At 42.3% G+C, this 23,801-nt stretch overlaps 1 pseudogene; it reads right to left on the bottom strand.

The window, feature by feature from the left end:
* Positions 1-1,985: 1,985 nt before the first annotated feature.
* LOC102845748 lies at positions 1,986-5,962 on the bottom strand (annotated as a pseudogene).
* Between the last annotated feature and the right edge of the window lie 17,839 nt (positions 5,963-23,801).

Raw genomic sequence — 23,801 nt, forward strand, 5'->3', positions numbered from 1 at the left:
CCTTCCCCGGCAGAGCATCTGGTGGATTTGAACTGTGCACCTCTGGGATTGTAGTTGCAGCTCCTTGCCACTAGGCCACCAGAGCTCCCCTATTATTATTAATTTTAATGAAAATTTACAGAGATTTTGGATTTCTGTTCATTCATTGTTGCTTTAAAACTAGTACAATTTGGTTTCTGAGACAAGGTAAGGATGCTACAAAAAAGAGCTCCTTTCTGGGACTTGACTTTAAAGAGAGCTGGTGAAAATGCTCATCATGGTGACCAACTGGATCCACTGGAGTGGATTAAGAGGCAGCAATGAAGTGATAGGCTGAGTTTGGACATGCTCCATTAGCTTTCTTGACCTTGCATGCAGATGAATAAGTGTGAAAGAGTTGCTAACTTTGAGAAGCAGGGAGTCATGTGGACCCCCATCTTGTTGACTTGGCCCCATGTGGAGGCTAAGACTGAGTGAAAAGACCAATCAGTGTAGAACACAGAAGAATGCGGGCTCCTGAGTTTTCAGCTGGATGGCTTGAGATGAGTTTACCAGAATCCAAGAAGATGCTCCATGCTGTGATCCAGTGCTTATGACTGCAGCATGATGGTTTGCTCTTGACCTGATTTTGCTTATGGATGCAGATACTAAAAGTTTTCACTAGAACCGAAGATTATTCAGAGAAAGAAATATGCTTGTTTACTCAGAGTACTGGTACGATAGGGATGAGCAAATCTGAAATTGGCTATCTAAATAAAATGGGAGAAATTAAGGCAAGAGGCATGAATTGCTGCTTGCATACTCATGAACACAGTTCTTATTATAATCATAAGGGGAAATCTGGTTTCTCAAGTGTGAAGGTTGAAAAGCCAGGAAGTGGTCTCTGGGTGTCTAAGGATTATCATTCAGATGTCTATTCAGCCAATGATTAACTGTTTCTTTTTGATGCTGAAGTAATTATTGTATTAAAGAGAGAGGATGGGATAGAAGCCCCCCTCCACTAGAGACTTACATTAGCTCATGGGACCTCAACAACAGGTGCCTTGCTCCTTTGGAAAAGCTCACTCTCCTAGGACATAGCTTCCAGCTGTTCACCAATCATTGCACCACCAGCCTGCATCATCCAAAGTCACCATTTAGCTGTTCCACAAATGACAGTCCACAGGTTCTTGGCCCATTGCTCACCAGTTTCTCCAAAAAGAGCTTGCATAACTATAGTTTGTCACTCCCCTGATAGATCTGAGTCTCTGGGAGACCTTCTAGCAAATCTGAACTCAAGAGCCACAGAGGAATTAGCCCTTGGGAACTTTCTTTCAGCTAAGTTTCCTAGATTTCAGTGAACAATTCTTCCACTTTCTTGGTTACACTTATTCTTAGGTGTCATTTTCTTTTAAAGGATATTGTAAATTTAATTTTTTTTTACAATTTGAAATTTTTATTTATCTTTGCAGTAAGAACCACAAGTAAAAAAAAAATAAAATCACAAGTCAGCTTCAGAACCAGCTGTTAGCACTGGTTTCTACAAACTATTCTAACCGTATCTAACTGTAGTTTATGAAACAGTAATCATACAGGAGTTCATTGACGTCTAGGTCCTTCCCACAATCGAACAGAAACACTCAAACAAGGTTTGAATCTCCAAAATCAGGACACTACAAGTGGGGGCCTACCAGCTGCGCCCACCTCCAGGGCTGCAGGACACAGTGGTCACTGACTGGACTGCAGGCACCCGGGAATTCTCTTAGAGATTCTGAGTGGCACTATCATGGCCCTTTTGGAGACTTTCTTTCTAAACAATTTGATAAACTGAAACTCGGGAGAACTCTGGGCGAGGCATCTGTGGGGCTGTGGGCCCCTGGGGAGGGTACCCAGCGCTGTCCACTGTCTCACCGCCTCTCGGGAGCAGACGCTGTGCCCTTGGGAGCCTTTAGCCAGGACCCGAGCGCTGGCCAGGTTGCAGGGGCGGCCAGGTCACGGCCACCCACGCATGCAGTCTCACCGTGTCCCTACTCCATCTGCAGTCCTCTGGACTTGAACTCTATGTGGAGAATCTGCTACAGGCACCTCCCGAACTCCTCCAGGACCCGCTGCTCAGCCAGGCACTGGGAGCAGTGTTCCCTCTCAGCCTCCTCGCCCTGGACCAGCAGGCAGGCACAAGGGGCCTCCACCACCTCCCAGGAGATGCAGGTGAAGGACGGCCAGTCCCTCCTAGGTCTGGGTGGTCCTGAGGATTTGGCTGGGGACAGGTGGGGGCTGCCTTCCAGTGCTCCAAGCTCCACGTCAGCTGGCAGGCTCATGAGTGTCACTCGTTCTGGGTTGTCTTTGTAATTTTTGCAGCCAATGCATTTGCAGATAGAAGAACACATCATTTTGGCCTCGTAGCACTCGCAGTGGCCCTTCAGGCAGCCCCAACTCCTGTAGTCGCACCCCAGGACATGTCGGGGCTTGACGTCTCCCAGCCTCCCCGAGCCGATCTTGGGTTGGAAAGCTTCGGGGTTTCTGTTCATGCCGTAAGTTGCTGCAGTAGTTATTGCAGTTGCAGTCATTGCCAAAGTCTCCGCTGGCAAAGCAGTCACAGTACCCGGTCAGCGTGAGCGGTGGCCCCTGCAGCGGCCCGCTGACTCCCGGAGGGACGGGTCCATTCTCCAGTTGTTGGGTAATGAGGTTTAAGTTTTGCTGGTACAGACAAAAATCTTCCTACTAATGCAGTCATTGGTTTAGGGACATCTGACTGTAGAGGGTTATTCTACTGGTCCTGATACTGAGGAAAGAGATGAAGGGCTTTCAGCTCTCTGGTTCCAGAATGGTCTACAGCATCTGAGTGCCTCCTTTCAACTGACAGATGACCATGGGGTTGGTGTCCTTGTGGGGACAGTCAGCCGGGTTGTCGTCCTCCTCCTGGGTGTAAGCATTTGGAAAGCTTCCTTCTTCTGCATTGCTACTGGACATCATGCCAGTTGCTTCCTTTCTCTCCATCGGGATGACGCGGAGGCCGGCGTGCGGGACCACCTCGCGGGGCCAGGCGCCCAGCGGCAGGACGGCGGGGCTGCGGCGCGGGCCCAGCAGCGTCGACAGGAAGTGGACGTTGTAGGCGGGCACGGCGCCAGCAGCGTGTCGTGGCGGCCGCGGGAGCAGCGGGGTTAGGGTTAGGGTTAGTGATTTAAAAGACCATGACATATATAATTAGGTTACAATGCATCTTTCTCCCAGATAATGGACTCAGTTTTGGGTTAGCAGCACCACTACTTATTACCTAGCCACCAAAGCTCCCTTTACAAGGGGACAGTACTTGGCAAAAATACATTAAGCTTAGAGAGATGGAAGGTCAGTGAAAGAGAGGAAGATCCTTATCAAGATAGATTGACACAGTGTCGTGGGCTTGAGCATGTCAGATATCATTGAGGATGGCACAGGATAGGGTAACATTCAGATCTGTTGTTCATAGGGTCACTATGAGTTGCAGTCAACTCGAAATGCAAACTGCATGCTGAACAATTAATCCAAGAAGATGGAGTATGTAAGGAAGAATTCAGCATTAGGATTGGAGGAAGATTATCAACTTGCAAAATACAGATTACACAACCTTGCTTGTAGAAAACCAAGAAGACATGAAGCGCTTATTGGTGAAGCTCAAGAACTAAAGACTTCAGTAGAGATGACACCTCAACATAAAGAAATTGTGGTGATACCCTAACATGTCAAAATGGCAGCATCAATCTCTGGACAACCTTGAGTGTCAAAATTGCCAGATGACTACATCTGTATTGACTTTAAGTTTGCTACTCATTACCTGAAAGATGGCTTCAAACCTACAATGCTGGTCCTTGTAGAATGCATAACAGCTAATGCTACCTCCTCTCACCATGAGTGGAACTAATTCCGTTTTCATACTGGTCACCTCCACTGATTGCTTCTGTTCAAAGCCTTGCTCACAGGTACACACTCTGGCAGCTTGCATACAAAGCCTTAGTCTCCCTCTGAAGGATCTCTAACTAGCTTCTCCAAAGAGTGAGAAAGGAAGTAATTGAAACAGAAGTGGAAGGAGCCACCACTTGCATTTTGGATTAGTCTCGCTCTTCTTTATTCTCCATTGACTTCTCTCTTTGCACCAGTGATCTGTTTATGACCTTTTGACAGTGGCTGAACGGAAACATGACAGTTTGCTCTTTCCCATGTTTGGCTAACCTCAGACATTCCACGGTGGAGAGAAGGTAGTTGTGGGGGCAAGGGGAAGACCTTGTAAATACCATAAAATCCTTTCTTCTTCTTCCAACTTAAAATGTGCTGTGTACAAAGTTTAGAACCTTATCTAAACATGTTATCTCAATCAAGAACTGGCCTGGTTCATAATAACACATCCCTCCACAGTGTAAACCGAAGCAGGAAGATGATTATCAACTAGCAGACAGCTTGGCCAAATTTAAGTGTTTGAAGCTAATTTCCTTAAGTTAGTCCTGCTTTCTACAGCCATTTTCTTTTCTGTTGAACTTGTTATTGTTGTTGTTGTTGTTATGTGCCGTCGAGTCGTTTGTTACTCATAGTGACCCTATGTACAACAGCCCTAAACCCTGCTCTATCCTGTGTCAATCACATTGCCTCTGACACACCCATCCTGATTACCCCAGTCACTGAATCAATCCACCTCATAAAGGGTCTTCCCCTCCTGCACTGTCTCTCCACTCTACCCAGCATGATGTCCCTCTCCAAAGACCTGTCTCTCCTTGCAACATGTCCAAAGTATGTCAGACGAAGCCCCAGAATCCTTGCCTCCAAGGGGTAGCGTGGTTTAACCCTCTCTAGGATGAATCTGTTTGTTTTCTTGGCTGTCCATGGTACATTCAATACTCTTCTCCAGCACCACAGCTCAAAGGCATCAATTCTCCTTCTGTCCTCCCTAGTCATTGTCCAGCTCTCTGATGCATAACAAGTGATTGCAAAGACCATGGCCTGTATCAGGTACACCTTCAGCTCCAAAGAGACACCATTGCTCTTGAGTACTTTAGAGAGGTCCCTAACAGCAGACTTTCCCATCGCAATATGTTTTTTTTTAAATTTCCTGGCTGCTGGTGCCAAGAGTGTTGACTGTGGAGCCAAGCAAACTGAAGCTGTGAACAATCTCAATCTCTTCACCATCCATCCTGATGCTACCAATTGGTCCAGTGGTGAGAATCTTCGTCTTCTTGACATTGAGCCTCAGTCCATACTGAACGCTGCAGTCCTTGACCCTTCCCAGCAAGTGCATGAGGTCCTCCTCAGTTTCAGCAAGCAGGGTTGTGTCATCTGCATCACGCAGATTGTTGATAGATCTTCCACCAAACCTAACGCCATGGGTCTCCTTATAGAGCCTAGCCTCTCTGATAATCTGCTCTGCATACAGGTTGAAACGGTATGGAGATAGGACACATCCCTGGCACACACCCTTCCCAATTTTGAACCATTCAGTGTTGCCCTGGTCTGTTCTGACTACTGCCTCTTGGTTCAAGTATAGGTTTCGCATTAGCATGATTAAATGTTCTGGGATTCCCATTCTTCTCAGAGTCAGCCACAGTTTGTTATGATCCACACAGTCAAATGCCTTTGCATAATCAATGAAACACAGATAGACATTCTTCTGGTATTCTCTGCTTTCAGCTAAGATCCATCTAACATCGGCTACAATATCCCTAGTACCACGACCCCTTCTAAACCCAGCCTGGACTTCTGGCAGTTCTCTGCTGATGTACAGTCATCTTTGGATAATCTTCACTAGACTCTTGCTTGCATGTGAAATCAATGCTATTGTTCTGTAGTTTCCACACTCAGTTGGGTCACCCTTCTTTGAAATGGGAACAAATATAGATCTCTTCCAGTCAGTTAGCCAAGTGGTTGTTCTCCAGATTTCTTGGCACAGCTTGGTGAGCACATCCAGGGCACCACCTGTTAGCTGAAATATGTCAATTGGTATACTATCTATTCTGGGGGCCTTATTTTTTGCTATTTCCTTCAAAGCAGCTTGAACTTCTGCCTTCATCACGAGCCAAAATAATTGATTCCTTAAAAAAGGCGAGCTCTAAGGAATGGCACAAGATATTAGGGCTTGACAGCTGGGAGCGCAGGGGTGGCGATTGCTAAATATTTTTGTGTGTAGGACAGGGTCTGCCTGCTTTGAAGAGCTGACTTCAGTTCTGGATTTTGTTTGTTGGGGAAGGTTGTTTTTATGCCCTTAAGGGGCTTTAATAACAAAACCTACATTGATATGAGGCTGGGGACATAAACATCGCTGCTTATTCTAAAATCTGTCACACCGCCTCCTTGACCTTCCCAGGTTAGCAGGCTGCTCATGTCACCAAGGCCATGCTTCCAACTCTGCTTACAGTGACCATTTCACGTCACTCTTAGCATAAGCATAGTAAGGCCACAAGCTGTGTGTTTAAGAGGGCCTTTTACCACTTTATCTACACAGCTAAGCAAAACAATTTGGGGCTCATTTTTCAGTGAAGAGAAGTTGGAAAGTATAGATCCCCTGGGGTTTAGTCAATTCCCTGTGCTTTGTGATCTGTTGAAAAACAGGGACTTGGGCTGCATGTGATGCCTCCCTGTATGTTGCACACACATTCCCAGTTCTCAGTGACTGGGAATGTGCCTTTCCTGTCAGATCAATGGCTCCTTTCATATCTGTAGCACTTATCATTACTGCCATTATTTTGCCAACTGCTGCCTTGTAATATGTAACAATTTATGTTGCTTCCTCCTTGACTTGCAGATAAATTTTTTCAGAGATGGGACTGCCTGGCTGACTTGTAATCCCCACAGTGCTTTCCACAAAGGCTGTGTTGAGTCAGTATGTTGATTTGATTTGAGAGGAATTCAGAAACGTTTACTTAGCACTTAAGCAATCCTAGCTGACCCCATGATTACACCTGAAGTGTATGGAGTGTGTGTCAGGGTCTTGCAAGGTCTCAGCTTTAATAGGATTAACAACAGATAATGGAGTGTGGACATGAAACTATTGTTAGTTCTTGTGGAGTTGACCCAACTCTGTGATCCACTACATAACAGAAAGAAATACTGCCCGGTCCTGCACCATCCCTATGGCTAGTTTCAGATGGAATTGGGGTGAAGCACAGAGTTTCCACTGACTTATTTTTGGAATGCAGGAGAAGGATGAGCAATACTCTCCTGTGCGATTTGCTGCCTCTGAAAACCTCTGAAATTTTCATTTACTGCCTCTAAATGTCAGCTATGAGTTGATTCTGAATTAATGGCAAACAACAACAATTTTTTTTGGAATTAGAATCCTAGACCTTGCCTCATGTGCCTTAATTTGGAAAGGAGATCAACATCCCAGGGACATGTAAGTCTTCACTGACAATAGGTGTTGGCTGAATATGAGTTCCGTTAGCTGGAAATCAAAGAGGATCTCCTGGCCAGATGGTGAGAATTGTACCTCTGAACAAGCACTGTCCTGGACCGGACTTTACTCACACTTTCACGTAGATTCCAAGGTGCTCTGGTTCCTCATGTCCAGCATGCTGGGTATCTCTGATGGTGTGACGCCACCAGTGGCTCCATGGAAGAAACACAGGCAGCTCCTTCAGCTACTACAACAACCACCTTGGACCCAATGAAGTATTGTCATCAGTTGAGAGTGACTCAATGTTAGTGAGCTCGGATTTGATTTGGAGTAAATTCTGATTCAGAAGAGACCTGGTGGCACTGTGATTAAGGCACTTGATTGCTAATCAGGAGATCAACAGTTCAAACTCCCCCACTGCTCTGCAGGAGAGACGGGGCAGCCTGCTACTGTGGAGACTTAAGAGTCTTGGAAACGTATAGGCTGCTAGGCTCTGTCCCACAGGATTGCTAAAGCTCAATATGACATTAACTATGACTAACTCTTGGCCAGCATTTATTCTGTGCTTCATATTGTTCTCAACAACATAGAGAGACCTCTGTTGGCCTAGTGAATAGAAAGTGATGCTACCAAGCCAAAGGTGGGTGATTTTAATCTGTGGTCCTCAGGCCTGGTTTTAATTGTTTTTGGTCAAACATTCTTCTAAGTGGTATAGCACTGGTCTGTCCATTTGCTGTACAGAGGTAACTAGTGGTTGCTGTGATGATGCTAAACATTGTGACACTGAGGTGTCAAATGTGATAATGGTTACCCATGGTGGACAGTGTTTGGTAGAACACCCTGATTAAAACAAGCTTGGGAGCAGGACTGGCATCTACTTCCAAAATAGCTTGCCTCCAGAAACTCTATGAACCTGGAGAAAGGATGAAAGTTATACAAGTGTTCAGGTCTTTCGTTCATAGAGTCGCTATGAGTTGTCTATGACTCAACAGCACTTAACAACAACAAGATTGTTCTTAATGCTTTAGAGATATTAAGCCATTCGGTCCTGCAAACAAGTATTCCCTGTGGCTACTGTTAATATCCTCAAATTTAAAGAACTTGAGGCCCAGAGTGAACAAGAAATATACTCAAGATCACACAGGTAGGGGTAGATTCAAACACAGGGAATTAGCTTCAGGGGTTGTGTTTTTGTCCACTGTGCTATAGGGCTCCTTTGAAAAAAGTGAACATTCACATGGACATTTACCATATACCAGGTATTTTTTAAAGTAAAATAATGTCATTCATCCAATACACCTACAAAATAATTATAATTATTGTCATCTGTATTTTGCAGATGAATTAACTAAGGTGCAGAGAAGTCATGTGAAGCAGTAGAACTTGCATGTATACTCAGGTGGTCTGATTCCAGAGTCTGTGCCCCTAATCATTATGTTGGAGTGTTCCCTGCTGATGAGTAGAATGCCAAATCTGAATTGGTTAATGTGGATTCAAATAGAAAATGGATCCTAGGCTTTTTTTTATAAGAAGATACCACTGAAGTTTCTATCAAGGCTGGAAATTACTGTATCTGTGAGCATCAGTGGAGCTGGGGAACATTCAGGATTTTGTCCCAAGTAGACTGAAAAAATAGTGCAGAGATAGAGGTTAGTTTGTGTTTTAAAAGAAGAGACCAAGGCCCAGGGACAATTTTTTTTTTCATAAAGGTTAGGATATGAGGGAAGCCTGGTTGCTGACGACAAGCTGTCTCTCTCTGGTGGTGTGAACTCACCAGCTGCTCCAAAGGAGAAAGATGGGCCTCTCCTCCAGTGAGATTTACAGCCTCAGAAAACTTGCCAGAGGGTCTGCATGAGTCCATCCTCATTCCACGACAATGGGTCTTAGTTTTGGTTGGGTGTTTTGTTTTTTGGAGGTCTTCAGGGTTCCAGGTGATGCAAATTGTTCACACACAGCCTCAAACCAAAATATCAGAAGTTTGAGTTCACCTAGAAGAGTACCCCAGAAGAATGATCAGGAGAGAGATTTCTTTTCAAAAATCATGTGTGTGTGTGTGTGTGTGTGTGTGTGTGTGTGTGTGTGTTTATACTTACTAATTCAACACTTTTCAAATGCATAAAGTAGTAGTGTCAATTGCATCAATTATTTTGTGCAACCATCGTCCGTAACTGGTGATCTATTTCTCATATTTTGGGTACATTGTCAAGGTGTGCCAGTCCTTGGAAAAAGACATCATGCTTGAGAAAGCAGAGGATCGACTCTCTGTGAGATGGATTGAAGTGGTGACTGCTACAGTGCTCTTGAGCATGGCACAGATTGTGAGCACGATGCAAGGCAGGAGAAGGTTTCAGTCTGCTGTTCACAGTGTTGCAATGAGTCTTAGCTTGATGGTACATAATAACTAAACCACTTCTGAAAAACCAGTCACTGAGACGCCGACAGTTCTGCTGTCATACACATGGGGGTGCTGTGAGTCAAATAGATTCACCAGCAACAGTTAGGAGAGTTGAGCCTCAAGCCCTGCTCTTCCCCTTTGCACGGATAGCACACGCCATGTGAGGGCATGTAAGGACAGCAGCTGAGTGGCAGGGACTTCCAGCCCACCAGCTTGAGGCAGGTGTCCAGAGACACAGACAGGGAGGCACGAGGGTGAGTATTCGACACCGTCTCCACTTTACTGCTGCTGGACTGAACTCTGCTTTTGGTGGCTATCCCCTGCCTAGGTGTTCCATTCCAAAGCTTGGACTGTCCTTTGAACTGAATTTTTACTAAATGTTTTAAATAGAATTTTTAAAATTTTTTAATAACTCCTCAGAGCCCTAGTGGCCTTGTGGTAAGAAGTTGCCCGGCCAACGCTGAGGCACGCAGTTCAAATCCACAAGCTGCTTTGCTAAAGAAAGATGCACAGTCTTGTCCCAAATAGTTTACTACCCCTGAAAGCCAGATAGAGGGTCAGCTATCAGTTGGTTCCTATTTAATAGGCACACAACAACAATAACAACAAAGCTGATTGTTAAAATTCTGAGAGTTTTGTTAAGTAGATTAGTATTGTTGGGAGCTGAAAGTTAGCCATAGTAGGATTATTTAAAGCACAGAGATTCACAAATATTATAAATCGGGGGATTTTTTTTACCCTTCCCTCTCTACCCTGCCCGAGATATCTGGTTAAGGAACCAGCAGAGACTATCTTTTCTGCATTGTACCCCAAAGAGTGCCCTCTTTGTCATCAACTAGTTCATTGTTTTTGTTGTTAAGTGCCATTGAATTACTTGCAACTCACAGCGACCCTGTGGGCAACAGCCTTAAACCTGCTCTATCCTGTGTCAATCTTATTGTCTCTGACATACCTACCTACCCCTATTACCCTGGTCACTGAATCAATCCATCTCATCGAGGGTCTTCCTCTCTTGCACTGTCCCTCCACCCTCCCAAGTATGACATCTTTCTCTGAGGACTGGTCCCTCCTTGAAACATACCCAATGTATGCCCTCATGCAAACTTACTTCTATGCTGGTTTTTCTGTTTTATTCTTCTGTTTGTCTATCTACATGTCCAAAGCTCCTGCTGTGAAGAAGCCAAAGACTCAAGGAAATGTTTCATCCTGAAAACTAACAGACCACATGAACCACAGCCTCTGCCAGCCATAGACCAGAGGTGGCACTAGACCATCACTGTGGATAGCGCTAACTGGGATCCCAACAGAAGGTCCCAGACAGAGTCAGAGAAAATGGAGAACAAGTTAACAAAAAGTATCAGTGGACTCAGAGAGGCTGGTGGGATCCCCATGATCCTTAGACAGCCTTCAAACTTAGGATTGAACTCCCTCCAAGAGATAACCTTCTAACTAAACAATAAACATGCATATGAAGTGAAAGACAAAACTAAACAACCAAAGAGCAACAAACCACCCATAAAGAATGTACTCCTCAAGAAATTCAACTATAAGATCAAAAGGGCAGCATGTGCTCAAAAGTAAAATTCAGAAAGCCAGGAGGGGCAGGAAATCTGGTAAATGGAAATGGGGACCCAAGGAGGAAGTGGGGGGAGTGCTGACACATTGAGAGGATTGCAATGGGTACCACAAAATGATGTCTGTATAAATGATTGGATGGGAGACTCATTTGCTTTCTAAATTTTCACCTAGAGTACAACAAAACATTCAAGTGTAAAGTCTACATAGTCTTCTGAATGATAGCCTCAGTGTAAATCTTAGGAACCAGTAGAAATCGTCTCTTCCCAGCCGTTTCTTGCTCCCTCTTCATTTTATTTCTGTGTAAATTTTAGAATCAGCCTGTCTAGATTTTGCAGAAAAAAAAATCTGTTGGAATTTTTATTGGGGGATAACATTTAATTTATAGAGTAATTTTGTAAAGAAAAGCTCTTTTTATTCACTTTAATGAGTCTGTGATGAAAAAGGCTCAGTACTATAGATTATTATTGTATATATTTTCTGTCATTCGTCATTTACCTTTGTCCAATTTTTTTTCCTTTGCAAAACTTCTTCACTTTTATAAGATTAAGTTTTATCAATAATCTCTAACATCCAAATCCAATGTAATTTAACAAAATCTTTAATGGTTTTTTGTACTACTTAATTGTGTCTTTAGTGGTTAAAATCCAAAGATCCACCTAAAATTGATATTTTATAGAGTATGAATATTCCATATTTTGCATATAACTCACATTATGTGTTTTTCAAACAACTTATTGCCATTGAGTCTGTACATATGCAAATGATGCATTTATATTGTATTTGTATACTGTCGAGTTGCAACTGAGTCATAGCTAACCCTCTAGCAGGTTTTCAGAGATAGTTTAATTACATGAGAGGAGATTTCCCAATCTTTCTCCCTAGCAGGAGCTGGTAGATTCAAACTGGTTGCCTTTGCATTCGCAGCACCACTATTACCAGTAAGGCACCAGAGCTCCCTATGTTACATATTTCTAAATATGCATAAGGGAGCTCAGGTGGCCCAATCGGGTAAGGAGTGGTGCTGCCAACTCAAAGCAGATGGTTCAAATCCACCAGCTGTTCCCTGGGGAAAAGTTAGGCAGTCTTCTCTGGTGCCTCCGAAAACTCACTGAAAGGTCAGCTATAAATCAGTTCTGACTTGACATATAACAACATATGTAAATATATAATACAAAACATGTGAAGCTCTGACTTGACATATAGCAACATATGTAAATATATAATACAAAACATGTGAAAGTACATGATATATATAAAATATGTAGTATATATGAAAGAAATATATTCCAAACTTAATCTTCTGTCACTGAAAATATTTTTGTTTTGCTTTTTAATATTTTCCCCCACTATGGGTATTTTTTAAAGTATTCTACAGAGTGTGGTGTTTGGTTTTTGGGTTTTTTTGTACAACTGTAAGCACCCACTTTTCTATCTTTCTTTTATGATTTCTAACAATTTTCCCAACATCATTCATTTAAAAATTCATCTTTCACACTGATTTGAAATTCGACCATTACACAATAAATTCCTGTGAATACTGGAGTTCATCCCAGTATGTTCTCCTTTGTTTCATTATCTGTTATCATATCACTGTCCAATAGAAATATCACGGGAGCCACAAGTACAAGCCACATATAAAGTTATCAACATAAAAACTAAAAATTGATATAGTTTGGTTTTTCCCCCCAAATAAGTATTAAAACCAGATGTGCATTTTATACTTACAGAAAATTTCAATTTGGACTAATTTCATTTCCAGTGTTTAATACTCACATGTGGCCATCTCATTAGATTGTTGTGTTGTCTTTATGTGCCATTGAGTGGGAACAGATTCATAACTGTTCCTCCAATGGTTTTCAGAGGCAGTAAATTGCGCAGAAGGATATTATCCGTCCTTTCCCACTGAGCAGCTGATAGACTTGAACCTTGTGGCATTGAGTTGGCAGTGCAACTCCTTCTCCAAAGGTCATCAGGGCTCCTGCTTCTAAGTAACTTATAAGCCAACACCAGCTCAGCCACCTTGTTGCAAAACAGCGCAGCCCACCTGGTTCTGCACCAGCCTCACTTCTCTGCTTCTGCACCATCCTCACATCTCTGCTCCTGCACCATCCACAGATCTCTGCTCCTGCACCAACTCACATCTCTGCTCCTGCACCATCCTCACATCTCTGCTCCTGCACCATCCTCACATCTCTGCTCCTGCACCAACTCACATCTCTGCTCCTGCATCAGTCTCACATCTCTGCTCCTGCACCAGCCTCACATCTCTGCTCCTGCAACGTCCTCACATCTCTGCTCCTGCACCAGCCTCACATCTCTGCTCCTGCACCAACTCACATCTCTGCTCCTGCACCAGCCTCACATCTCTGCTCCTGCAGCGTCCTCACATCTCTGTTCCTGCACCAGCCTCACATTTCTGCTCCTGCACCATCCGCACATCTCTGCTCCTGCACCGTTCTCACAACTCTACTCCTGCACTGTCCTCACATCTCTGTTCCTGCACCATCTGCACATCTCAGCTCTTGCACCATCCGCACGTCTCTGCAGTGCTCACGCACATTGTTGCAGTCACTATGTCAACCTTATGTGGTTGAAGGTCTTCTTCCGTTCACTGACATACTTTTCCAAACACGATGTCCTTCTCCAGGGAATGGACCCTCCTAGTAACTTGCCAAAATATATGAGATGAAGTCTCACCTCTCTCCTTCTCAGGAGCTCTCTGGCTACACATCTTTGAAGACAACTTTGGGGTGTTTTGTTGTTGTCTTTGGGTTTTTGTTGTTGATCTTTTGGCAGTCCGGTGTATTCAGTATACTTCGTCAGTATCATAACTCAAAAGCATCAATTGCTCTAGTGTCTTCTTTACTTATATTCTCACTTTCATATACATACAAAGCAATTGGAAATATCAGGCTTGGGTCTATTGCACCTTAATCTTTAAAATGACATCCTTGCTCTTTAGCACTTTAAAGAGATCCTTAGCAGCACATTTTCCCATTGCAATATATCATTTGATTTCTTGACTTCTGTCATCTTTACCATGGTGTCAATTAGGAATTCAGTCAAGTAAAATATTGAATATACCATGGACTGCTAGGAGGACAAACAAGTTCAGACTGGTGAGGGGAGGCCAGGCTGCTCCTCAGAGGCAAGGATTTTGAAGCTTTGTCTGACATACTTTGGACATGTTGCAAGGCGGGATCAGTCCTTAGAGAGGGACTTCATGCTTGGGAGGGTAGAGGGACAGTGCAGGGGAGGAAGACCCTCAATGAGATGGATTGATTCCGTCACTGGGGTAATGGGGGTAGGTGTGTCAGAGTCAATAAGATTGGCACAGGATAGAGCAGGGTTTAGAGCAGAGTTGTACGTAGGGTTGCTATGAGTTGCAGGTGACTCAGCGGCACATAACAACAATGACAACAACAAAAATTAGTGCTTCAAATAGTCTTCATTTTCTGCAAACAAGGTTGTGCTATCCACATATCCCTGGCTGCTGATGAGTCTTTTATATTCTTACTCACATAATCTAGTTTCTCAAATTATTTGCTTGGCATATTCGCTCAGATTGAATAGATACAGTGAAAAGATAAAACTCTGATGAGCATCTTTTCTCATTGGAAATCATCTAGTATCGGTGCTTGGTCTATGTACGGGATTTGTAATAGCACATTTAAATGCTATGGAATTACTTATGAGGTTATCCATAATTTCATATGTTCTACACAGTCACATGACTTTGTATAGTCTTTGTGGTCTTTTCTACTGTCAGTCAAGATCCATTTATCATCAGCAATAATGTTCCTTGTTTCATGGCCTCTTCTAAAGAGAACTTGGATTTTTGGAAGTTCTCTATTAATATGTTGCTTACAGGAGTTTTAAAAGATCTTTACAAAGAATTTGCTTATGTGTGATCTTAATGATATTGTTTTATATATTTTACAGTCTGTTGGATAGCCTTTTTATTTTTTTCAAAGAATAGAAACAAAAATCTCTCCCAGTCACCTGGCTGGCCAGATGACTGTCTTCAATTTATTTATTTATTCTTAAATTTGGCTTTCTTTCAATCACTCTTATACTCTTTGTCTTACAACATCAAATGCCATTGTACAATGCCAGTATTTCCCCTGTCTTTCTGATCCTTCACTATAGCTTCCTTTTCCCTTTCTTTTTTTTTTTTGTTCATAGATAAGCAAGCATGTTTATGACTGTAATAGTTAATTGAAACACCTCAGTGAATATTCCATCAATTTGGGAGCCTTATCTTTTGCCATCACTTTCACTGTAGTCTGGAAGTCTTCCTTCAGTATCACTAGTTTTTTAACATCTGCAGCCTCCTGAAATGGTTGCTTTGAATCTCAGCTACTGCTTGGTAGAAGCCTAGGCAATCTGCTTCCATAAAGACATACAGTCTTGGAAATCCTTTGGTAGTATTATCCTGTCATATAGGGTCATGAAGAGTTGAGAAATGTGGGATTTAATCACTTGCACCTCTTAGGGATTGCCTCTTTCTTCATAGCTCCCTCCTTTCCAGTACTCAGCCCTATAAAGCCCATCAGCCTCAGTCTTGCAAATTTGTTTCTGTATCCTTAACTCAGTGATCTACTGGGGCTTCTTCCCTGAGATGTGGTCTGGAAAGTATATATATATATACATTCGTTTATTTACAAAGTTTGTACACATTGTTTTTCATACTTGATCTTTTCCATTTGCTCCACTCACCTGGAGAGCATCCTCTTGTATAGAGCTGGGTACTCAGATTAGTGCCTCTTTTCTGATTGACCACAGCCTTTGCTGGAGGGAAGGAGGACAGTGTTCCTGGTTATTCTTGGTGAGCTTCAAACAAAACCAGCTTTTGTATTTATTTTTAAATTCCACCATCAAATTATTTTATTATTTCTTTTGTCCTTATGAATTCCTTCTATTATCACCCTCAATTTTGCTATCTTTTAGAACTTCATTTATTTCCTTTTTTTTAGAGTTACTATTTCTCACCACTGCTGTCATCTGGATTCTGATTCATAGTGACCCCCCTTTCCTGGGTTGCTGAGCCTATAAATCTTTAAGGGAGAGGACTGCCCATCTTTTCCTCTCAGCAGCTGAAGGGTCCAAACCACTGACCTTTTGATTAGCAGCACAGCACATAATGTACTTGGTATATGATTTCTCCTCTGAGGATGGCTGTTAGGTATTTCTAACAGGAAACAGCACTTTTGTAGTCATTATTTTCTAAATATTCTCTAAGTTTGCTTTTAATTATTTCTTCTTTAACAAGAATTGTGGTGGAGAGTTTAAAATTTTTGAGATGGTAGGGTTTTTGTATAAGTTTCTTTATTAATTTTAATTATATTTGATCACACATGCAATCAAGATGAATTTATAATTTTGGGTGACTAGAATGCAAAAGTTGGGAACAGAGAAGAAGGATCAGTAGTTGGAAAATATGGACTTGGTGACAGAAATGAAGCTGGAGATAGAATGATTGAATTTTGCACAAAGATTTATTCATTGCAAAACATAAATGCAGGTTAGACACATGGATTTTACCTAATGGTATGCCTAGGAATAATCAGATGGATTGCATCTGTGGAAAGAACCACGAAACTCAATATCAGCTGTGAATAGTAGGCCAGGTGCTGATTGTGGAACAGACTACCAACTACTCATACATAAATTCAAGCTGAAGCTAAGGAAAATGAAATCAAATCCATGGGAACCAAAATATGACCTTGAGTCTATCTCACCTGAATTTCAAAATCATCTCAGGAACAGGTTTGAGGCCTTGAACACTAATAAGTGAAGACCAGATGAGTTGTGGGAGGATATCAAGAATATCATCCAGGAAGAATGCAAAAGGTCATTACAAAGACAGAGGAGAAAGAAAAGACCAAAAATGAAGGTCACAATAGACTCTGAATATTGCACTAGAGTGCCAAGAATCCAAAGCAGAGGGAGGAAATAAAGATATTAAGGTGCTGAATAGAAGATATCAAAAGACAGCGCTGGAAGACAAAGTATTAGAATGAAATGTGCAAGGAGATAGAGTCAGAAAATTAAAAGGGACGAACTTGCTCAGCATTTCTTAAGCTGAAGGAACTGAAGAACAAATTCAAACCTCAAGTTGTGATACTTAAGGATGCTTTGGGCAGAATATTAAATGATCCAGAAAATATTAAAAGAGGACAGTAAGAGTATACAGAATCATTGTACCAAACAAGAACTGGCAGACACAGAAGAATTTCATGAATCAACATATGAGCAAGAGCCTATGGTGATGAAGGAAGAAGTTCAAACTGTTTTGAAATAATTGGCAAAAAATAAGGCCCCAGAATTGATAGTATACCAATTGACATATTTCAACTAACAGATGCTGCCCTAGATGTGCTCACCAAGTTGTGCCAAGAAATCTGGAGGACTCGTACTTGGCCAACTGACTGGAAGAGATCTCTATTTGTTCCCATTCCAAAGAAAGGTGATCCAACAGAGTGTGGAAACTATAGAACAATATTATTAATACCACATGCAAGCAAGTTCTGCCGAAAATTATCCAAAAACAACTTGAACAGAACATCAACAAAGAACTGCCAGAAGTACAGGCTGGGTTTAGAAGGGGTTCTGGTACTAGGAATATTGTAGCTAATGTTAGATGGATCTTGGCTGAAAGCAGGGAATATGAGAGGAATGTCTATCTGTGTTACATTAATTATGCAAAAGCATTTGACTGTGGTTCACAGTAAACTGTGGCTTACTCTGAGAATGGGAATCCCAGAACACTTGATCATGTTAATGCAAAACCTATACTTATACTTGGACCAGGAGGCAGTTATAAGAACAGAGCAAGGAAACACTGCATGGTTCAAAATTGGGAAGGTTGTATGCCAGGTATTTGTGTCCTATCTCCATATCTTTTCAATCTATATGCAGAACAGATTATCCAAGAGGCTGGTCTCTAAGGAGAAATTGTGGCATCAGGATTGGAGGAAGATTCATCAATAATCTGCATTATGCAGATGACACAACCCTGCTTGCTGAAACTGAGGAGGACCTGAAGCACTTGCTGCAGAACTTCAAGGACTGCAGCCTTCAACATGGATTGAGGCTCAACATCAAATAAACAAAGATTCTCACCACTGAGCCGATTGGCAGCATCATGATAGATGGTGAAGAGACTGAGACTATCAACAGCTTCAGTTTGCTTGGCTTTATAGTCAACACTCTTGGCACCAGCAGCCAGGAAATTAAAAGACATATCTGTTGTTAGAGACCTCTCCAAATTTCTGAAGAGCAACGATGTCAGCCTGAAGACTAAGGTGCATCTGATACAAGTCCTGGTCTTTGCAATCACTTGCTACGCATCACAGAGCCAGACAATGACTAGAGATGATAGAAGGAGAATGATGCCTTTGAGCTGTGGTGCTGGAGAAGAGTATTGAATATATTATGGACTGCTAAGAGAACAAAAAAGTTCATCCTGGATAGGGTTAAACCAGGCTGCTCCTTGGAGGCAAGGATTCTGAAACTTCATCTGACATACTGTGGACATATTGCAAGGAGGGACAATTCCTTGGAGAGGGTCATCTTTCCTCATGCGAAAGAGGGTGGAGGGACAGTGCAAGGGAGGAAGAAGACCCTTGATGAGATGGATTGATTCAGTGATTGGAGTAATGGGTGTGGGTGTGTCAGAGACAGTGAGATTGGCACAGGATAGAGCAGGGTTTAAGGCTGTTTTACATAGGGTCGCTATGTGTCGCAGGTGACTCGACAGCACATGACAACAATAACAATATGGAAAATAAAAAATACTATTTATATTGGATCTAAGAATTTTAAAAAAATTATTGGCCTTTTTTTTCAATGATGTAATGCACAATCACTGTGATTCTACCAAGAGCCTTTGTAAGCAAGGTGTTATATATGCTTTTTGGAGTCTCCCTCAACTCTGGAAGTCCGCTGTCGGGACGCCTGGTGTCTCGATGCTGGCTCGTCTTGGTGGCAGTCAGGCAATGGAAATTTCTGAGGTCCTTTTTGTTGTATGTTACTATTCTTTTTGCACTTCAAAAGTGTGTGGGAGCCCTGAGCCTTAGACTAAGGGTAAGTAAGGGCGGAGCCTGCCCCAGGCTATAGCTCAAAATCCTTCAAGAGGCTTGGAAACTGGAGTCTCCCTCCACTCTGGAAGTTGGCTAACTGGTGGGATGGCTGGTGTCTTGATGGTGGCTCTTCTTAGTGGCAGTCAGGCAAGGGAACTCTGTCCCAGAGTCCGCCATCATTTGGGCATGTTGGAAATTTAAAATACTGTAGGGATAGAGGGCTGAAGTCCTTCAGGCCTGTTTATAATTGGTCTTGGTCAAACATTCTTCTAGATCACATAGCCCTGGCTTGTCCTCTTGCTGTGCAGAGGTAACACATGGTTGCTGTGATCCTGAACACTGTGACATTAATGTGTCAAATGTGAGAATGGTTACCCATGGTGAACAGGGTTTGGTGGAGCTCCCTGATTAAAACAAGCTTGGAAGCAGGAGTGTCATCCATTTATGTAATAGCTTGCCTCCAGAAACCCTGTGAATCTGGAGAAAGGACGAAAGTTACACAGGTATCCAGGTCTTTCATTCATAGGATCACTATGAGATGCCTACAACTCAATGGCACTTAACAACAACAAACAACAATTGTAAAAGGAGTTTATTGACTTCTGAAAAGAATAAGAATCAATCATTTGAACAAACAAGGAGATACTATCTAATTTAAAATCAGGAAGGAAAAATAAAAATATTTCTTATTCTGTGATTTCACCCCTACCCATCCTCACCCCTCTGCTCCCACTCCTTTTCCTTCTTGGATCTTCATACATTTTTTACTAGTTATTCTTCTATTTTTACAATAATGATCTTATGTAGTATTTGTCCTTATGAGACTGAGTTAGTTTACTGGAGCACAATGCTTTCTAGTGTCTGCCCCAAGTTATGTAGTCTTTTTTGACATTGTTGTTCCTTAGTGCTACACAGTATTCCATTGTGTGAATAGACCACAATTTCTCAATCCATTTGCTTGTGATTGGACATTTGGGCTATTTCCAGGTTCTGGTGATGGTGAATAATGCTTATATGAACATCAGTGTACAAGTCTCTGCTTGTGCCTCAGTTCTAATTTCTTTCAGTTATATTCCCAGTAGTGGAATAGCTGGGTCATGCAGTTTGTATATTCAGTCTTTTGAGTAAATGCCCAATTGACTTCCAGAGTGTTTGTACCATTTTACAATCCTGCAAACAATGTATGAGAGTTCCTATCTCTCCACATCCTTTCCAACATTTATTGCTTACTGCCCTGCTAACCTTTGCCACTGCTACTGGGATGAGATGGTTATCTCATTGTGCATCTCTCTTATTGCTACTGATTTTGAGCCTTTTTTCTAGTATCTGTTTGCCACCTGAATATCTTCCTATGTAAAGCCTTTCCATGTCTTTTACCCATTTTGTAATTGGGTTATCAGTCTTTTTCTTGTGGTGGTCCAGTAGTACTCTATAAATTTATGTTGTGAGACCATTGTGTGAAATGGTATTGCCAAATGTTTTTGTCTGATTTGGACCTGAAAAGATAGGGTAATGGTGGGCATAGTCTAATGGTGATTAATTTTACAAAGCATAATGAATGGAAATGATTATATTAAATACAATGTGAATGAAGAATAGTGTGAAACACAATGAATACAAACTTTGTAAACAGATCAGTATAAAATAAAACATTTTTAAAAAGAAAATATTAATTTGCTCATACAGAATCTATTTACAAAACTACCATAGTTGTGTTTGGGTATTAATACTTTCAAAAGTATTCACGTATTTTTACTTTGGTTGATAGTGTCCGATTTTTTTGTAAAGTAAGACTTCACGCTAACAAAGGTGTAAAGTCTACTGACCTAGATAGGTTCACAGGTTATCAAGATAGTGTAGAATGTGAATAAAATTTATTTAGGCCTCTATAAAACAAAATTGCTCACTACTGGACCAATGGGCAACCTCATAAATAGAGAAAAGATTAAAGTTGTCTATAACTTCATTTTACTTGGATTTACAGTCAATTCTCATGGTAATTATAGATAAGAAACAAGAAGATATGTTGTCATGGAAAATCAAAGGATCTCTCCAAAGTGCTATAGAGCAAGGATGCCACATTAAAGACTAAAGTGTGCCCAACCGAAGTCACAGTATTTTCTATTGCTTCCTATGCATTGGAACATTGGACAATGAATAAGGAAGGCTGAAGAAGAATTGATGTGGTGTTGCCAAAGAGTATTGAATATACCAGGGATCACCAAAAAGACAGCAAGTCTTTCTTGGAAGAAGTGCAAAAGGCAAGGATAAGGAAATTTTGTCTCACATCCTTTGGGCATGTAATCAGGAGGGGCTAGTCCTTGGAAAAAGATATTCCTTGGATGTTTCCTTGGAAAAAGAAGGACAGAGAGTCAGAGAAAGACTCAACAAGACAGCTTGACCTAGGTGACTGTAACAATGGGCTTGAGTATAGCAAGGATTGTGAAGATGGTGCAGGATAGGACAGGACTCAGATCCTTTGTTCATAGGGTCACTAGGAGTTGCAGTTGACTTAATGATATCTACAACAACTGGAGTGAAAAGAAGAGATACAAAAGATGCCAGTGGAAAAAAAAACCAGATTATACAAACTCAGGCCAAGTGCTATGTCTTCTGTAGCAATCTTTATCAACAAATGAGCCCACATTGAATAATTTTTTAAAAAATGTATTATTAATGTCAATGAAAATTTACAGAGACTTTGGATTTCCATTCATTCATTGTTGCACTTTTCTCCCCTCCCAACCCTCTCCCCTAGTACACTACCCTCTTGGAAAAGTAAAGGAAAAATTCTTTCATTGTTTCACAATCCCTTCCCCCAGGTCCACTCCACTATGCAGCCTGCATTCTGGACTCTTGTCATGACAAAATCCCTTTTAAACAGTTTTCTCCCTTATCTGTTTTAATGCAGTATACATTATTGAACCCACCTTTCTCAATCTCCCCCCAACCCTGAGGTCAGTCCTGCTTTACAGGGTCACCCATTTTGAATAACATTGCATGAGTTCTTTGTTTTTCAGTGCAGCATAGTATTCCATTGTGTGAATATTACCACAGCTTCTCTATCCATTCATTTGTTAATGGGCACTTAGGTTGTTTCCAACTCCTTGCTGTTGTGAACAAAGCCATGATAAACATGGGTGTGCATACATTGAATAATTTTTAACAGCTCTCTGCACAATAGCAAAAGTGAAAGAAAAATTCAATTCTCCTGGATCTTTGTTCAAAATGTATGTTTCTTGTTCAAATTGTAAGGAGCGAATTTAATTAGTTCCATTCTCCCCATTTGGCCATGCATTTGTAATCTTTGTTCACACATTGGGAAAGAAAGAAAAATTTGATGAAAGGGATTGAACAATAATGGAAATCTTGTCTGAGCAGAAGAGACTGAAATTATAAAATATATTTCCGGATGGCTGGCATACCACAGCGGGGGAGAGGAGGAGCTCTGGGCTTGGTGACTGAAAATCTCTCTCTTTCCAAAAATGCTGTTTGTCCACCAGCACAGTCAAGTCCTGCACAAGGTGTGGGCATCGTGCGAGAGAAAGTGCTTTGCCACTAGAGGGGCCTGAGTTTGAATCCTGCATCTGACCATTTTGAGACGGTCACTTAACCCCCTTAATCTCAATTTCTTTATCTGCAAAATGTAGACAATCATATACACCTTGCTGGACTCTTTCCAGGAGAGTGCCAGAGGCAGAGCGAGACTCCAAGGACAGAGCGGCGCTCTCTGGGTCCCTCTAGCGAGAGAGCATACACAACTCTTTAATAAGGTTTGGGTGAAAGGCAGTTTTTATCGGAATCCCTTGAGCCTTTTTAAGGAGTCCTGATGGTGCTGCGATTTAGTGCTCAAAAAGGGGAGTGGTTCAAGTCCACCAGCCTATCAGAGAGAGACAGATGTGGCAGCCGGTTACTGTAAAGTCTCGGAAACCCGGTCTTGTAGGATTGCTACGTGTTGGAATGAACCAGAAGGCAATGAGTATTAGCCACCTTGGGACCAATTTCCTGAGACAGTAGCTCTAAGGGGCCAAGTAGAGTGGGAACGACACAACTGCCCCAAAGACAAGAGTCTGGGGAGGGCTCCACTGGCCAGCTGCTCGGGAGAGGCGCTCACCTCCAGCTCCCCCATACCACAACACTGAAGGGGGTGGGGCTGCTGCGAGAACAGGGAGGGGAAACCTCTCCACCCCGGGCCCTGGATTCCAAGCCTCCAGCGCACCTCAGCTTTTGAGCTGTACTTGCCTGGGATGCTGGTCAGTAAGAGTGACCACAGAAGGGAGGTGGCCCACTCCTGATCAGGAGATAGGGAGCCAAGATGTGGTTGGGGACAGTGCTAGTATGTTGGGTCAATCCCTGCCCCTGGACTGGGTCTGCATGTGGCCGCAGGACACAGTGTAAGACTGTTAATCATTAATACCCTCGGCGCGCGCAG

Source organism: Elephantulus edwardii, unplaced genomic scaffold (assembly GCF_000299155.1).
Source record: "Elephantulus edwardii isolate Elephantulus edwardi_28Jun2011 unplaced genomic scaffold, EleEdw1.0 scaffold00143, whole genome shotgun sequence".
In the NCBI taxonomy this organism is placed as follows: Eukaryota; Metazoa; Chordata; class Mammalia; order Macroscelidea; family Macroscelididae; genus Elephantulus; species Elephantulus edwardii.